At 49.0% G+C, this 16,210-nt stretch overlaps 1 long non-coding RNA gene across 1 annotated transcript; it reads left to right on the top strand.

Moving 5' to 3' along the window:
* Window positions 1–6,235: 6,235 nt before the first annotated feature.
* On the top strand, window positions 6,236–11,519 carry LOC139083981 (uncharacterized). The gene is made up of 3 exons (XR_011541204.1): window positions 6,236–6,372; window positions 7,022–7,063; window positions 11,338–11,519. It is a non-coding gene; the product is annotated as an uncharacterized lncRNA (long non-coding RNA).
* The last annotated feature ends 4,691 nt before the right edge of the window (window positions 11,520–16,210 follow it).

The raw sequence follows: 16,210 nt of genomic DNA, 5'->3' as shown, positions 1-16,210 counted from the left end.
AACACAATACTTTTTTGTTGTTCTTGCTTAAAGGGCATGAGTTCTCCTATTCGCTTGGGAGGGGAGGGTGGGCCAGGATCATTTTCCTGGCTGCATAGCTCTAATAGCTAACCATTCTGTTGTTAACAAAGTGTTCGAATGGCTGGCTCGGTTCCTCTCTCCCAGTTTTATTAGGATCTTTTTCTTCTTTCCCTAATGCTTTGTCCTGATAAATTAGATTCTGCTCCCAGAGATTTCTATCCAGTGCAGACCTTTCTCCTGGAAGGGAGCTCTTGTTAGTTCTAAGAGTTCATAGAACCCAAACTGCTCCCGCATTCTCTGATGTTGTGCTCAGAAACAAGGCCTGCAGGGCCCCTGCAGTTATGGCTGTTTTCCCCAGGTTGTGTTCCCTTCACTTGGGAGTACCTGTTGGCAATTTTGGGTTCTCTGAATCTCAAGTTCAACATAAATCCCTTTGTCTCGGCTTTGCTTGCCCTGGCACACTTGCTGATGCCACATGGTCTGGGTTGTATTTGTGCGTTTTCCTCAAATGCTCCTATTTGGGGCTAGTATGGATTCCTTGTTTAACTGTAGAGTTGTCTCCAGGGTTTTGGCTTTGCTGTCTTAGTCTCTGTTTTGTGGGACGATTCAAAAGATAAAAATTATGCCACCATTGCTACCACCCCCTGGAATCCCCGGATGTCTCTGGAAATTTTCTGGTGGAGGTGAAGTGATGTCCAGCTATAAGCACACCTTGGGAGCTTGGTGTACAAACCACCAAAAGTCCTATTTGATTTTGAAAGTGTTAACACTCTTGTGGAAACTGCAAAAGACCTTTAGAATTGACGGTGGTAGACCTGGAACACTAAAATTAATACTTGCGAAATAAAAGATGCAAGAAAAATAAGATGCTTCTCGTTGAGCTCTTCTTGGTACCAGGTATTGTGTGAAAACTTTTACATGAATTTTCTCAATTAAGTCTCTCAACCACCTTATGAGGGAAGTACTATTATCACCCTACTTTATCACTTTTATCACTACTATCACAAGGTAGGATTATCACTTCTACTTTACAGTGTTGAAATTGAGGCTTAGAGAGGTTTGCAAGTTTTCCACAGCCACACAAATATCTCAGACTTCAAAGCTGGTGCTTATAGCCATTCTACCATACTCCCTCCTACCTATTTGTGCACATACCCCAGTGGGGAAAGGGGTTCGCAGGGTCCAGGGATCACTCTCATGTAGAGAGTCACCTGAATTCTTGCCTGAGTCATGGGGAAGGCACCAGGTACCTAGCCTTAATGACTTGTCCTGAGGATCAATGCAACACTCTCCCTCCCCGACAAAAGAAAAAATTTTGGAGGAGTCTCATAAGAAAGTGGGGCCCAATAGTTTAACGGTAGGAAGAGGGGGCCCTCCCCAATCAGGCAAGGCAGCCAATGTGGATGTGTCAATAACAGCAAGGCCAGCAGTAGAAGCCTCAGTGGAGGTCACCAAATGGCAGATGGGACACTAGCACATCTGGAAGCATCAGGAACACTTCAACTGCTCTGGATGAGAAAGTATGAGCCAGCCTGCCATGCTGGAGGAAAGATAGCGGGTTTGGGTCTTTGGCTTCCAAGTGATTCTCTTGGGAAATGAAAGCCATTGATGGAGATTGCTACCCAGAGGCAATGTGGACTAAGCATGGGAGGTCTGGAGGGAGACTGCCTGGGTTCACATCCTGGCTTTGCCCCTTCCTGGCTGTGGGATGTTTGGCAAGCTACTTCGTTTTGCTTCCATTCCCTCAGCTGTAAAATGGGGACAATAGTAACACCTGCTTTGTTGGTGCTGGTGGGATTAAATGAGTCAATACACGTAAAGCACTTAGAGTGGTTCCTGGTGCCCTATCTGTCTCTACATATGTTCCTTCCAATTATAGTCCATCCTCATCATTTGCAGATTCTTGCAAATTTGCCTACCGGCTAACACTTATTTGTACCGCAACATCAAAACTCGTGGTGCTTTCATTATTTGTGGACATGTGCAGAGTGGCAAAAAATTTGAGTCGCCCGATGCGCACGTTCCCAGCTGAGGTTGAATAAAGTGATGGTCTGTCTTCTTGTTTCAGCTCATACTGTAAACAAGTGTTCTTTCCACAGTCTTTTTATGCCACATTTTCTTTTGCATTTTTGAGCTTTTTGTTGGTGATTTCACTGACTATGAGGCCCCCCAAGCATAGTGCTGAAGTGCTGTCTACTGTTCCTAAGCACGAGAAGGCTGTGATGAGCCTTACAGAGAAGTCTCTGTGTTAGATAAGCTTTGTTCGGGTGAGAGTCCTAGTGCTGTCAGCTGTGACTTCAATGTTAATGAGTCAACGACATGTATTAAATAAATTGTCTTTACACAGAAACACACAGAAAACAAGGTTGTGTATTGATCAGTTGATGGAAATGTTGTGACCAGAAACCTAGCAGCAATGGTTCAGTATTTGTGACGGCGGCTCAGGTAATTGTCACTAATGGGGTGCTGGGAGCCTCTCTGGGGTTTCGGTAACAGTGTCTTGGGCGCTGCAATGGAAAGAATTTCTGCTCTCAAACCAGAGGGGAACCCCTCTAGCAAGAAAGGCAGCATCACACACGCCTCACCTCCACTTCATGTTGTGAGATCCCAAAGCCAGAACACAGCAAGGTCACCAAGGCCCTGCAACATTCTGGCAGCTGGTACCAGAACACTGTGACACAGCAGTAACGGCACATGGCCAGAACATTCACCACAGTGAAATAGGACTTAACACCAACACAATTCCATGCTGTGAGATTATAACCGGGCTCTGCACTGCACAACACCGCCACGCCAGAACACTAAGATTATAACGTGGCAACCTGATGGCCCACTGCACTTATCATGATATCACCACACGGATGTTGTGATATTGAGACGCCCTGACAGCCCACCAGTGCATTGCAGAGCCCTAACCCCATAGCGTCCGTCCTGACCAGCTTCCTTGATGGCATCTCATCAGCTCAGAGTCCAGATATTTTGGGGCCCAGAAGCACCCCTGACTTAAACTTTGAAAGGAGTTCCCTCTGGCCGCTCCCTCCCTGTGCTAGTCGGGGACGTGCCCGCCTCCTCGGTTGGGTGTGAGGACTGTGATCATTTTTCTTCTTCTCCTTTGCATCCCTCAGCACTTAACATAGCACCTGGCTCAGAGTGAGTATAAATAAGGAAAAGGCTGTTTGGAGAATATGGCATTGAGTTAGAGAAATCCGATGCCATCAAGGGGTCATGGTGTAAATTACAGTCACAGACCCAGAAGTTTCCACAGACTAGAATCAATGTTTCTCGGGGTTTGCTCATTCCCGTATACATTTTTGCCATATTTGTGCAGTACCTATTATTAGTTCAATATCTTAATGTGCTCATTAAAAAAAACCCAAATGCAAATTGCATTCCTTAAAACGAAAACAAAAAGCCAGAAGAGCCGACAGCCCTCTTGCCCATCTCCCTGTGGAGTCATCCCGAAGTTGGCCTCTGTGCCCTGTTGATGTGTGAGGGCTGCGTCTCAGACGCTGCAGGTGACCAGGTGAACGCCAAGACAACCTGTGCCCCCTGAAGAATGGAGGGCTAATGGATTTGGTGGCATCAGCCTAAGCTAGAGAAGAGGGGGCTTTGGGGCTGCATGTGACCAAGGCTTGGGGACTGGCTGCCTCCAGGAGACTAGCAGATGTAGATGGGCCTCCTTGGGGCCTTCCTGGGATAGGGGACCTGGGTTCTTGCAATTTGTCTGGCAAGGGCTACTGTCCTGGGCCTATTCCTTGTTACCAACACCGCCCTAGCTGACACTGATTGAGTTCTTTCACTGAAGTGTCCTACTTTCTCTTTTCGATTTTCATAGCAGCTGGATGAAGCTGGTACTTTTCACTATCCCCAGTTTGACATTTGAGAAACTGAGGATCAGAGTGGTTGTGTCTTACACAAGGTCACATAGTTAGAAGCAGAGCCAGAGTTCAGCCGTAGGCCTGTAGCTTTCCGGCTCCAGAGTTTGAGCTCCTAACCATTACACTCAACTCCTTCTCTAAGCTATTTTCCCTAATTTGTAACTGGCTACCCAGTGTGGTCAGGAGATACAAGCAGGGGTGGGTCACCGTATTAGGGATGATGAGCTGCTCGCCCTCTTTGCTTGGACAAAGCCATTCTCTGAGGGTTTGGAGAAGCTAGTTGGTGAGCCCTTGAGCAGCTGGGAGCCAGTGGTCAGCTGAGTCAAGTGGCAATTTGTCCCTGACTATGTCTGGGGCCCAGCTAGAGCTGCACCATGAGGCATCAGAGAGACACAAAGGGAAACTACTGTTAGGCATAAAGAATGAACAACGCGAAAAGGTAGGATGTGGCTACTTCCATTGCCAGCATTTCGCCTAATTAAATGACACTCCCATGGATGTATTACAGTAATTACGCCTTCTCTATCAAGTCTCTGTTTTCTCCTGCTAATTTGCTCCTGGAATCTACCTACAATCCAAAGCCTGTCATGGCCTGCTGTTTCTGAATCTACGACCCTTTTCATCTCGCTGACTTGCTGGGACTTTGTCCTGGATTAGAGCACAGAGAGGTTGGCTTCTGAATGTGGGGGGTCCCCACATGGAAGCCTTGAGATGGTGAGCACAGATACCTACCCTAAACTATAAGCTCATTAATATCATAAGGAATCAACTACATATGCACACATGTTCATAGCAGCCCTATTCACAATACCCAAACGGTGCAAACAGCCCAAATGTTCGTCAATGGATGAGTGGGTAAAGAAATTGTGGTAGAGCTATACAACGGAATAATATTCAGCCATAAAAAGGAATGAAGTACTGATAGATGCTACAACGTGGATGAACCTTGAAAAGATTATACTAAGTGTAAGAAGCCAGACTCAAAAGGTCATGTATTGTATCATGCCATTTCTATGAAATAGACAAAGGAGGCAAATCCATAGACACAGGCGCAGATTGATGGTTGCCTGGGGCTGGGAGGAGGGAGGAAATGGGGAGCAACTATTTTATGGGTACAGGGTTTCCTGTTGGCGTGATGGAAATGTTTTGGAACTAGACAAAGTTGGTGGTGACACAATATTGTGAATGTGCTAAATGCCACTGACTTGTTCGCTTTCAAATGGTTCATTTTATATTATGTGAATCTCACCTCAATAAAATGAGGGCAAATTTTTTAAATACCACATAGGAGAAATTTGTTTAAAGCATCATGTAATTATTGGGAAGGGTCTGAAGTCATGTCAGCAGCTACCTAGTCCTCCAACGGAAGCAGCACATGTATTTTTCCATCTTCATACTTTCCCACATGAACAGGGTCACACGCAGTGCGTGTTAACCGGGGGTCCCGGGAAAGCATCTGGGGTGATGGGGAAGGAAAGGCGTTAGACTCCAGATCAAGATGCACGGGGCCACCTCTTCAGCCTCAGATAGAAGGAGAAGGAGATTTTTTTTAATCCAATTTCTCTATGACTTACAAAAAAAAAAATCGATCAGAGGATACATAATTAAATAACAATATATTTTTAGAGAAATGGAAAATGTTCTACTCATGAGTTTTTTCCTTAAAGTTTATTGTTTTACTTAACTATAAAAGCAACATAATGTTTACTGTAGATTCGAAGCGCAGAAAAGCATAAACAAAAAGAGGGAAAGTCGCCTATGATCCTGCCACGTAGAAGCAGCGACTGTGAGCAGTTTAACATGTCTTTTCCCTTTATTCTTTCTATCTTTCCCCTTAATTCACATCACTAACATCTCATGATGCACACAAGTTCTTACCCTATTCTTTTTCTTGTAATATCATAGAATAAGCATTCCTCTGGTTTCTTAAAACTCCTTGTAAGCACCATTGTGTTGGCTGCGCAGTATTCTATTGTAAGGAGGTCTGGTCCATTCAACCACTCCTCTATCGTTAGACATTTTGGCTGCCCTCTGAGAGCAAAACACTAAACTCTGCACGTACAACAGAAGTCCTGGGTGGAGCGACCCGGGAGACCCTGTGGAACCAACTGTGTGACTGGGGATACACAAACCTTCAGGCCAGCTGACTGGGTCCCACCTTGGGAAGCTGAGACTTGCGTGTGATTATAATTTCGCTGGTAGGAAACAAGCTCATAGCAATACATGTCCTGTTTGGAGAATAAACGGAAAGGTGAGGTCAGCACCCTTCCTGGAAAGGAAGGAGCCCGATGCTGGCAGACTTGCTCAGGCACTGCCCAGTGAGGATGGAGTCCTGGCCCAAAGATTTATATTTTTGCATCTTCAGTAAACATTTCCTGAGCCCTCTTTACATGGCAGGTGAAGGGGACACTGTAAGGATAAGGTCCCCTCTGTGCCTCACAGGAGCATGATATGCAGCAGAGCAGGCCGACTGGTAAGTATGATGGTGAAGACTGTCGAGCAGGTGGTTAGTGCCATGTGTGTTCTGGGAGCACAGAGATGGCATGCGGGCCCAGCCTTGGCATCAGAGGTGGTGGTGGGAACAGAAAGGCTTCCTGTTGACGGTGAATCTAGAGCAGAGTCTCAATAGATGGACTGGAATTACAGTCCTCTGAGCATTACTGTGGACCCCCCATCGGCCGCCCCCTTCATGTGCCACACTCACCCTGTGGCCGTTTGTCAATATCTTGCTTTCCAGTATCCATAGGGAGACAATGGGCCGTTCAGGTCCATGTGATGGGCGCACTTCTCATTGCCACGGCCGTGTTAGCATCTGCTCTTGAGCATGGTTCCCATGAGTCTGTCCCTGAGAAATGGGCCTGCCCTTTGTTGTGACCTGGTGAGTTTTCTGAGCCTGCAAGGCCAAGGATGCCAGGGCCTGAAGCATGGTGAATTCGCCAAGGTGACCCAAGTCCCCCAAGAAGGCCTCTCCAGGAATGTCAGAGCTCTATACATGCCTTTTCCCTTCAATGGCAACAGCTCCCTCTCAGGGCAGGTGTGCAGATTAAACGAGACCGTAGGGGCTGTGGGCCGGGCTCAGAGCTGGTGCTTGGAAGTCTAATTCTCGTCCTCTTCCCTCGTAGACTCTCCTGCTTCGGTTCGGGGGTAGCTGACGAGTGGAGAGGGTGAGTCACACAGTCACTCTCACCCTCCAGCTAGTTCCCCTAGTTCATTCACCAAGCCATCAGTCAATGTGACTAATTGTTACTTTTTGAGATAAATGTTTAAAATATCACCTCCTATGACAAGGTTCTTTCAAAGCTCAAGGCCTAGTCTGGGGTGGTAGGGGATGATAATATGCATGCACAGAACAATCGGAGAATAATGCTGGAAGGATGGGACTGTGAAGGTTCCCTCCTCAGGGCCTGGGCTGTACGTGCCAGCACAACCCGCTGGTTGTTTATGGGCAGTGTCAGATCTGAGCAGACAGTGCTCACATGGTACCGCTCCCCTCAAGGCCCAGTACCAGGGCTGACTTCCTTCTTGACTCTCCCCTGCTCTGCACCTCTGCTAGCTCTGGCACCTGTTGCCTTCACACCTGTTCAGGGAACAGAAACTCTCCTTCCTGGACCTCTGTGACTCAGGGGTGAACCTAGAGATGGTCCTGTTGAAAAGCCTGATGTGGGCTCCACCTAGGAACAACCAAAGGCCCTGCTCTCCTTCTTCTCGTGAGCTGAGAGCTAAATGAGCTTGGCTAAGCTTGGTTTCTCAGGTGGTGGGAGTGAGGTCACCAAAGAATGGGAGACAGATGCCTTAGGCTGCAGTTACATAATTTCCATAGGCCTAGGTGAAGCTTTTAGAAACTTCCACAGATGCCCAAGGTCATCTCGGAAGTACGTGGACCTTTGGGTGGCCAGGGGTCAACTCTTGTAGACAGGTTTCTAGATGGACCGAGCCAAGACCACAGCCCTGGGGATGTCAGTTGTCTGCGGTTTCCACCAGGAATGGCCATGCTGCATGCATGCCTAGGGTCACCCATTGCTTTCACTCCCCTTGCCCTGCTTGCTCTTCCCTCCACCTTCTTTCCAAGCCCTTCTCTGAAAACATTTCATCAGGCTGAGTCCTGGGGTCGCCATGGCTACACTGAGGGGAGGAGTTGCCTCTGAGGCGCATCCTCTAAGTGGAGCTCAGTGTGGTCCCCTTTGGCTGGATATGGCCTCTCAGCCCTGACAGGGCCACATGGACCTTCATAGTTCACGAGTCTCGACACACCCCATATGTAGCAATGGACTTGTGCTGCCACTGCTGTTTCTGCCCCGGGGTCTGTGGGGCACGTGTTAGCTTGTGAGCTGGCTGGAAACATCTCTCTGAGCCCCAGTCTTGCACTTGAAGGTAGGGATAAATACCCTTTTTGAGGGATGAAACTAGCAAGGGACAACTAGCCAAGCAATCAACCAACACCCTCCATCACTAAAAACAGAACGTGAAAATAATGAGCCCTAGCACTCAGTTCCTAATGTAATGCTCACCCCCTCATCGCTCGCCCCCACCCCCAAGTGCTGCTTCAGCTTCCTTTAGGGGCTCTGAGGTCTCAGTCGTGTGTGCCCCTGCTCACGCACACAAGGAGAGGGTTGAATCTAACTCATCCGCCAAGAGCAGAGATTCTGGGGCTGGATGCTTGTGTTTAAACCTGGCTCAGGAGATTACTAGCTATTTGATCTTGGCCTAGTTATTATCCTCTTTGTGTCTCAGTTTCCCCATATGTAGAATGAAGACGATAATAATATCAACCTCATAGGGTGGTTGTTAGGATTAAAGGAGTTGATATATGCAAAGCCCTTCCAATAGCTCCGGGGACATGGGAAGCGCTACGTGAGCGCTGTTGGAAGGTGCTGGGTGGTCACTGGCTTTCTGGCCAGGGGTCTGGCCAAGCCACCCTGCTCCACAGGGGGTTCTGCTTTGCTCTTTGGGTCTCACCTGTGCTTTGAGCTAGGAGTCTGCCATTTGCAGTAAAAGATGATATTTATTGCAAGGGACTCGATTAGCAGGTCATTGCTATTTACCCCCCAAAACAACTATAGAATTAAAAAATAAAAATCGGAACTCAAAGAAGGGGCCTCAGTAGAGCAACTCAGCTGAAAGACACTGGGAGCCAGTTTATTTCTTGCAGCAGCAACCGAAGTCTTTGAACCCACCCCCGTGCATGCCTGACTTGGCCTACGTTTCTCTCTCCTGGTCCCTAGATGCTGGCACATGCCAAGCACATACCCAGTGCTTGGGGCTCTCAGACGCACCAGGCAGTTCCCTCTGCTCTCTGTGTGCAGGTTGCACATTAAAGCACATCCTGGCCTTCAGAAATAGAAACTGGGCCGCTGTGGGGCTGTGGCTGCTGCTCTGCTACGTTTGGGCTGAGAGCTCTGGGACTATTCTGATCTGGAACTGGAGTTCTTCAAGGGTCCAGGACATGCAGGGATTTTTCGGCCAGTGTTTGTGGATTTAAGGAGAGAGACACACACTCTTTGGTAAAATCTTCAACCACCAAAAAAGCTGCTCCTTGACAGTATATCAGCGGGTTAGCGGGGGGGGCGGGGTCTCCAGATGACCTGAAGCCCAGCGCAGGGCATCTCCTCTTTGCCAGCTTAGAGCTCTTGTTTGGTGAATTACGACTTTGCTCGCCCCTTCAGTGGCTGATAAGACTCCTAAGAATTAAACGCATTAAGCATTTACTGAGACCTTTCATGTCCTACACCACTTAATCCTCAAAACCAACTTGGAGGGGGGTACTATTATGACCCCCATTTACAGAACCACAAACTAAAGCTCAGAGAGGCAAAGTGACTTGCCCAAGGTCACACAGCTGGTAACTGGCAGAGCTGGAACTGAAACCTAGATCTGTCTTTCTAACTCCCAGAGCCTGTACTTTTTCCTTCCAGGTGTGGTGAGTGGACAGAAAGGTCACGGCCTTTGGTGTCAGATGGGCCTGGCTCTGCCTTGCAAGCTGTGTAAACGTGGGCAGACCATTCAGTCTCTTTAACAACAGCAGCAGCAGCAGTGACGGTAGCTGTTACCTACATGGCCCTTGCTAGGAGCCAGGTGTGCATTACTAAGTTAACTCGCTTAACTTGCAGCCTCCCTGTGAGGTTGATACTATTATTACACCGGGAGTTAATTACAGCGACCCCAGGGTGATCGCTTGAAGGTTAAATGAGATAGTACGTATGCATGGACTTGGCCTGGCAGAGAGTCAGGCCTAACTGTTAGGCACCCTGGGAGATTCGGGCCCGAGAAAGACTCGCAGGCCTGCTCTTCTCTGCCAACAACCTCCATCTGTGAGAAGAGACCGTCGTGAGCTGGATTAGGATCCGTGTTCTCTTTGATTTTCACCACTAAATGTGGCTGCTCTGGTTCATGAAGCTGCCGGGCTCGCCGCCTCCGAGCCCAGCCCAGGCACTCCATAAATGTCAGTTGAACGAATGAGTCAAGGGGACCCACTCCCGCCATCTGTAGCTGACTTTGTCATCACGGATTCCGGAGCAGAAAGGCCGTTTCCTCAGAGACAGAGAAAGCTCGTCTCTGAGAGGAGGCCTGGGGAGGCACCGCTCCCGAGCCTCTGGTACTTTTGGGCGGTATTCGGGGGCATTCTGCTTTTTCTTATCAGAAAAGGGGGACACCTGCATGGCTCACCATCCATCCCACTCCCAACAGGGTGACCTATTTTTTTTCCACACAATTCCTAGGATTTTGCTCCTAGGAGTAGCAGGCGGTTTGGGGGTTGGGAGTGGGGGTGAGGAGCCATCGCTGCCTCAACAGGGAGAGGCATGTGGCATCCGGTCAGTGGGCCTCTGTCCTCAGAGCCCTGCCTGGACACAGGCGTCCCTGTGAGCTCAGGAGGCTGGTCCTCCGGGACTCACGCTGCGCCACTTGACGTGTCAACTCCGGTTCCTTTAACGGGCCAGTCCCACCTGTCAGCAAGATCGCTCTCTTTTTACCTAACCGGCACGTCTCCTCCCCCGGGTGTGAACTCATCTCCTTCGGCCCCGTGCTCTGAGCGGAGAGGGGCCAGCTGCTCTCCAGTTTCCATACACTCACCCTTCAGATCCTTGAAGACTGTTATTAAATCTCCCCTCGGCTGCCTCTTCTCCAACTAAATCATTCCCGCTCCTTTCGCCTTTCTCCACATGTCTAGTTTCCCCCCATTTTCCCCACACAGCCAGGAAACTAGGAAGCCGAGGGCTCAGCCAAGTCTTAGGGGCTGCTGCTGCTGAGGGGTAAGGGTCAAGGGCGGCCAGGGCGAGGGGTTGCCCATGCCACTCTCGGTTGCCCCTGGGTCACATGGCACAGCCTCAGCTTCTCGCCTTGCAGCTGCTGCCCTCGGGTGAAAAGAAGAAAGATGTGTTCCTTCTTGGGGACAGGGGACAGCCTTGGCCCTCAGCTTTTCTCCCCTCCCTGTCCCTTCCAGCTCCGCCTGTCTCCGAGCTGACCGCAGACATCCAGCACCATCCACGGGTTCAGATGCACAACAGGAGACAAAGCGAGAGCTGGAACAGGCAAGCAGCAGCAACAAATAACAGCGACAGCCGATGTTGTCCACTGGCTGCCTGTGCACCACACACTATATCTCAGTTCTTTCAGCAAACTGACTGCCCCCACCTTACACAGGAAGATGCCAAAGCTCAGCTACAGAGCCCACGAGGCACCTGTCGGAGGGCACACCTGGGGGTCGGTACAGCCAGGATTGAGAGCCAGGCAGTGGGACTTCAGACACAATGATTTTAACACCTCCTCCCTCACTCTACTTATTTTGCAGAAAGTGAGTCACGGTGGGAAAAGAACCCATAATGGGTGCACTAGGAGCAGGTTACTACTGTGAGCAAAAGAAAGGGGCTCCGGGGGAGCAGTCAGAGAGGTAGGAGGGGAGCCAAGAGGGAGGATCAGTGACAAATATGCAGAAAAGCAAATATAGCGCTTCCGTATTTGTCTTCCATCCAGGCCCAAGGTAAGCTGTCCCCAGTGGACCCATTTTCTGGCCTCAGGAAGAGGCCTGTTTGTGTCCCAGGCCCATCCTCTGACTGCATGGATGTCATTGGCCTTCTTCTCCGTAAGAGATCTCCCCAAGCTTCGCCAGCCCCCTGACTCCAAGCCCCTCCCACATCCACCTCCCGGTTCCTGAATGGGCTCGCAGAGGCCAGGCCCAGGGGGGACCCTCTGGAAGGTGTGGATCCTGCATTCCTCCATGCGTGGACTTGGACCCAGCTCTCCTGCTCTCCAGTTCACAAGGTCTGGCCTCTGACTGTACTGCTGGCACCCTCTTGCTCCCCAATTTCTCTTCCTCCCTCCCCTCCCTCCCTTCTCTCCCTGACATAATCTGGGTAGAAAAGGGATCTTAGCTCCCTTTTTTTTTTGCCCACCACAACCAATTGGAGTGTGGTTGGCTGAAAAATGGCCCCCTCAGAGATATCCATGTCCTATTCCCTAGAACCTTTGAAGGTGACTGCATATGGCCAAAAAAGAGGTCTGTGCAGACACGATTAAGTTAAGGAGTTTGAGTTGGGGAGAGTACCCTGGATTTTCTGGGTGGGCACTGAATGCAGTCACACGCATCCCTAGGGAGAGGCAGAGGGATATTTGACTCTGGCTGGCGTTCAAGGCTGGGAACCTGAGAAGGTGACGTTAAGACCAAACAGAGAGACATTTAAACATGCCAGCCTTGAAAACTGGAGTGATGTGGCCACAAACCAAGGAATATTGGCAGCCGCCGGAAGCCGGAAGAGGCAAGGAACGGATTGTCTCCTAGACGCTCTGGAGCCAGCATGGTCCCGCCAACACTTTGATTTGGCCCAGTGATACTGATTTTGAACTTGTGACCTCCAAAACTGTGAGAGAATAAACTCCTATTCTTTTAAGCCACCAAATTTGTGGTAATTTGTTACAGTCGCCACAAGAAACTGAATATACGGGCATCACCAAGATGCACTCAAGGGTTAAAGCCTACCACCATTTAAAAAGGCTCGGACTCCATATTTACACTTCCATGGCTAGGGAGGGGATAAGGAGTGGGGGTGTAGCTCAAAAATTCAAAGCCACTATTTTGAGAGGCAGTATTTTGCTGTCATTCCCTCATATTCCTCCGTCCCCTTCCTTCCATCCTCAAGACACTTCAGGCTGGAAACTTCTCCTACAGCTATGAGAGGAAATTGTTAAACTTGTTAATTTGTGCCTTCTCTGGGGTGCTTGCATTTTTAAGACTCCTTGCTGTTCCCCCTCAAAGTGCAATCTTTTGTTCCTTCCCTAGGCTCTGCAGGTCCCTGAGAACTGGCCACTCCATCTACACCTAAGATGCCAGAAAGGAAGTAAAGAAAGAGAATAATGAAAAGCAGGATCCTGGAGGGGATGAAGCTGCTTACCATGGTCAAGAAAGGCTTTGTGTCTGATGAATGGATAAAGAAGATGCGGTGTATATATACAATGGAATACTACCCAGCCATAAGAAAGACAAAATCGTCCCATTGGCAACGACATAGATGGACCTTGAGGGTATGGTGTTAAGCAAAATAAGCCAGGCAGAGAAAGACAAATATTGCATCACTTCACTCATATGTGGAAGATATACACTTCCATATGTGGAAGTCTATACAGAAACTGGTAAATCACAATGTACCCCTGAAATTATACAGTGTTATAAACCATTAAGATCTCAATAATAATAATAATAATAAAATAATTGAAACAAAAAAAAAGAAGAAAGAAAGAAAGGCTTTCTGAGGATGTGACCTATATGCTTAAAATCTGGGTTATTCCAGGCAGAGCACAATGTAAGCAAAGGTTCTGAGGTAGGAAAAAATCAGACATGTTCCAGAACTGCCCTGTGAGGTACAGCTCAGCATGGCTGTAAGCAGAGACGGGCCTCTCGGAGCGCAGTCTCCAGTGTTGCAGACTTTAATTACGTCGTTTGGAGAACCGATCACCGAGATGTGGTGAGGAAGAGCGGTTAGTTCATCCCAGGGCTGGACCCATCAGGCCCGTGGCTTTGACTTCTAATTGTCTGAAGCGCCTTTGTAATCTAACGTGCTCCAGAACGTTAATGATCCAGAAACTGACGGCTGATGAGAGAGAGAGAGACAGAGGGAAAGAGAGAGAAATTCAGTCAGCCCCTTGCCTGGGATTTATTTTCAAAATGCTCTTCTCTTTCTACCACTTTCACTGCTCAATAAATATAGCTATTTTTATTATTAGTTATGAATTCCTCAAGATAGTAGAATTAGCAGGGAACTCTTAGAAAAGAAAGAAAGCCAAGAAGATGGAGGAAGGGAGGACATGACCAGAGGACTTTGCCTCCTGCATGGGTGGGGCCGGTGCTGCTGGGTCTGGGCTGAGCCTGGAGCTTCTGGAGGGACATCGTGTGCAATGGAGGGATCCAGAAGGCTCTGAAACTGGACCTCTCTGGAAATTGTTCACTTTAGTGGAATTCCAGGTTTATGGCTCACCGTGGGCTACAAGTACAAGCATAGAAGAGGAGATCCTTTAAATGTAGGAGAGAAATACCCAGCTTTGGAGGTGAGGATGAGAGGTAGGGGGCAGGGGTGGGTGAGGGCCTTATTCATCTCTATTTCTATTGCTTAGCACAAAGCTGGACACACGATTGACCCTCAGAAAGTGTTGCACCATTGTAGTAGACAGAATGAAATATTTGTAGCTCAGATAAGCTGCCTGTTCTCCGGATGACCTTGGTTAAGCTATATGCCTCTCTGAGCTCAGTTTCTCCATCTGCTGAGTGGGCAGGAGAGTGGCAGCCAGCTGTCAGAGGTGGTCTTGTAGAGAAGGGGCAGTGAATGCAGCTTGTGAACTCTAGATCCCTAAGCAATTCTAAGGCATGGAAATCTCCAGGGCTGTGTCTGCTGTTCCTTTTCAAATAGGCCCAGGGATCCCTTTTTTTCAAATGGTTAAAAGCACAGTTCTCCGACAAACATACATAGTTCTGAATAATAACGAGAATATACATATTCTTCTCCATGGGATTCAAGAAAGCTATTTTCATTTTGAACGGGAAAAAATGCTGTCCATGAACACATTACCATCCCTCAATTAGACTGTGCAGAAAACCCCCGCAGTTTTACACTGAGGACGAAAATGTCAGCAACGTTATTTGTGCATCACAAAGACTTCCTCTTTGTCCCCAGTCCCAACAATGGAGCTTTCTTCTTCTTCTCCTTCCTTGTCAAACTTTGGATAGTCGTATATCCTAAACAGTGGCTTCTCCAAAAAGATCTCAGAATCCATTAGGATCCTTTAGAGTTTCTGCGGGCCGCTCCGACGGGATCAGCTCTGTCCCTGGGCTGGCAGTTGGGGGCTGAACTCAGCCAGGCACCTCTAAGGCCCTGGGTTTCTGAGCTCTCTCCCTGAGCTCAGAGGCTTGCAACTGACACGTTTGGGGACAAGTCCCTGGGTTTCTGAGCTCTCTCCCTGAGCTCAGAGGCTTGCAACTGACACGTTTGGGGACGTATTCATTAGAAGATGCTACATTCTCATGGAAATGCCTGGCATTGCCAACTGGACGGCAGCCCCCCTGCTGGGGGAAAAGACTCATTAGCACCTATTTTCTGACAATGAATATGAAATCTGTGCATACTGAGGGTGCACTTAAAGCAAGAGTCTCCCCAGTGAGGACAGCACTCTGGGAGCTTCCATCCCTGCCTCCCCGGTCCTCAGGCCCCAGGCTTCTTTTTCCTTTTACCCGGCCAGAAAGCTCCCCATTCACCTTGGGTGAATCAGCTACCCAGGGCTCACCTTGGGAAGGCAGCCCGCTCTGGCTCCTCAGAGCTCTCTGCCAGGCATTGCCTCACTCCTGGGGTCTCACACGCAGAGTCAGACGCTGGCTGGAGGTGAAGGCAGGGCCGGAACTGGGGGATGGAGTGCCTTTTGGATCCCACACCGAGGGATTGCAAAGAGAAGCTGTCACGGCGAACTCAACTCCTGTGCCCCCAAATGAAAATGTCACCTTGTGTCCTTGTTTCCCTCAGACTCCAACCATGGAGGACACCAGCAGTGGCATATGAAACTTGATGTTACACGCAGTCGTTTGAGGCTGAGAAGCACCTCACTTTGGGGGAACAGATGAGGAAGCTGTAGTTTCCTTGCTGTGAGTGGGAGGGCTGGGCTCCGAGAAGGGAGAACGGAGCCAGGAGAACATAGCTCCAAGACGCTGCGGAAGAGGAGCAGGGAAGAAATTTCTGGTCCCAAAATTGAAGTGTTGAGGGAAGGGGTGCTTTCCTATGTCTAAGGTGATTTGAAAGGTGGCGTGGCGGAAACGAAGATCAGAAAGAGGCTAAACCTCT

This window comes from Equus przewalskii, chromosome 6 (genome assembly GCF_037783145.1).
Source record: "Equus przewalskii isolate Varuska chromosome 6, EquPr2, whole genome shotgun sequence".
Taxonomy (NCBI): Eukaryota; Metazoa; Chordata; class Mammalia; order Perissodactyla; family Equidae; genus Equus; species Equus przewalskii.
The sequence above is the reverse complement of the archived record's forward strand: the minus strand, read 5'-3'. Positions and strand labels throughout refer to the sequence as shown.